Genomic DNA, 2,540 nt, shown 5'->3' on the forward strand with positions numbered 1-2,540 from the left:
TTTTTTTTCTTTAATGTGTCTGACATTTTATGGCATCAATAATGCAAACAAAGAGGAAATCATATTTGCAGAACACTAATGCACGGATGTCTAAAGCGAAATACAATACTGATTACTTTTTAAATGAAGCCACCAGGTTTTGATGTGCTGTGGTGGTTAAATTGGTCCATCAAATTCCTTCCAAAGCAAATTCCAGTCCAAAGCAAGAGCTTGACCTTTTCTATAACCTTGGGTAGCCTTTTCAGCTGTATTCTGATTGGGGGTAATAGATTTTAGTTTGAAGGAATCTTCCTGATGCGTCGAATTACAGAAATGTCACAATTCCTTCTGAAGATGAGGGGACACTGCAGATATGTCACCTCTTCACGGGCTGTCCAAAACCTTTGCAAATATAATGGTAAGCCTGCAATGAAGAGCTGTGGGTGAAAGGATGGATGGGCTCTGAAAGAGATTTCTAGATGCACTATTGAGATTTTGCCCTCAGTGGCTGATCTCTTCAGCTCCTGATAGTTTTATTCTTGCCTAGAACCTCCTGCAGATGACTGCAGAGCAATGTCTGTGCAGGAAAATAACTGTATGAATAAGCAGGTGGGGCAAAACCACACAAAATAACTTTCCTTTTCCAAATTTTTTTATATGCTACTATTTTGTTTTTTTTTCATAGTGCATCTCAGAGATGCTTCTTAAGAACTACAGACAGGATTGTCTCTGCCAGCACAAAAGTGACGGAGCTGTGGTGGCCCTGCCTGGGAAATCCTGCTACTCAACCTCCTCTTACAGCAAAAGACAGAAGGGCTTGAGGTCAGGCCTATGCTTTCAACTTCAGCATTCAGCTCAGGAGCCAAGGGGCCTCTTTTGCAATGTCCTCTGCCTTGCACTGAGCTAAATGTGTGAATTTCCTTAATTCATGCAGTTTTGGTTTGGTAGGCAGCGCTCAGTGTGTGCCTCTGTGCTGGTGTGGAAGGATTGGATGCCACCATCTCACCTCAGCTGGGAGTTTGTCTGCCATTTCGATCACATCTGATCAGAGCTTTGTGTGTGGGGATTGCATGTCTTGGAGTTAATCAGTGCAAGCAGCTAATTGCCGCTAGTTAACTAGCGCCTTTTAATTAGGACTGTATCACTGGGAGGATACATGAAGGGAGCTGTTTGTCACTGGCAAAAACCTCAGCCTCGTGATGTAAACCTCTTTAGGGAATTAAAAAAAAAAATAAATATATATACAGGCTGGAGCTATTGTCACTTTAGCAGGGCAGAAAATCGGTTTCAGCAGAGCTGGCCTGGATGGGGTTGAAGTCACATTTTGCTGGGGTCAAAAATGATAGCRGCTGCTCCCCGACCCCTTCTCCTGTGCAGAAGGGTGGGACACTGTGGGCTTCAGCTGGGATTTACAGGAGATACCCCACATGCATTACAATGAGCTGTGCTGTAAAATTCACTGCACAGAGGTTAATCTAGATGTCAACACTGCCTGACAGCAGTGAAATTACTCCGGGGCAGTGCTCCTTCTGAAGTCTTAATATAACAGTCAATTCCATCCTGCCTGCAGGAAATGAAAGTTTTCTGCTTTGTGTGCGGAATCATCCGGCGCCAATTTTCTCACTGTTTGAAGTCCAAACTGTTTGTGGTCTTGGGATTCACCTCACATTAAGACTTTCACTTCATTTAAAAACTCTGCTACTCAAGTCCYGGGAACTGCAAGGACAGGAGCTGCACGGGGAGAAAAAGAAGAGGGCATGGAGGGAGAAATCTGATCTCACCTACCACATCGAAATCAAACAGCTTCACCAGCCCTCTGTGCTCTGTAAAGGGAGCAGAAACTCAGTTATCTGAGCATCAAGCAGCAAAGACTGGAGAGGCTGGAAGCCAGCAGAGAGCGAGAGAAAGCATGCAAGAAGACATTTGGACCTCCCAGAGCTATGATTTTCTTTAGAGGTATTTCAGCCCTTCCCTGCTGGGACCTTGTCCTAAGCAGCCAGYAGTTCAGCAGTTAAACTCCTCCTCAGAACAACTGTTCCAGTTTCCAGCAGCGGGATCAGTCACTTGTGCTGGGTGGGAAATCAGTTCCTGCCGAGGATCCTGACAGCGTGGGGAAGCGATGGCTGCATTCCTTGAGCCTCTTTCTCCTCGCAGAGATGCTAAAATTGTGGAATTAGCACATCCTTTTAGTCTGAACAGAGTCCTCAGTGAGAAACTCGAGCCGCCAACACCAACCTACCAGCTTACTTAACCTTTGGGGAAAGCTGCAATATTTTGCCCTTGCTTCTCTTTGGTCTCTCATCTCTTTCCTCAGTTCACTTTTCCAAAAATTGCAAGCAACAGGCCTCCAATCCCTTCTCTCAGGGAGCAGTTTCATGGCTCARTGTTGCGTTGGAAAGGAGTAAGAGGCACAGGAGAGAAGGAAAGCTCCTCCTTTCCTCCCAGAGCTGCGAGTGACGTCTCTGCCTGTGTCATTTGTGACACTGCCAGCCAGAACAGATGTTTTGAAAACACCTACTTTCTCCATGCTTGAAACTCAATATCTCTGCTTTCAAGGACAG

This window comes from Malurus melanocephalus, unplaced genomic scaffold (assembly GCF_030028575.1).
Source record: "Malurus melanocephalus ecotype Western Australia unplaced genomic scaffold, MMel_1.1 scaffold_58, whole genome shotgun sequence".
Classification (NCBI taxonomy): Eukaryota; Metazoa; Chordata; class Aves; order Passeriformes; family Maluridae; genus Malurus; species Malurus melanocephalus.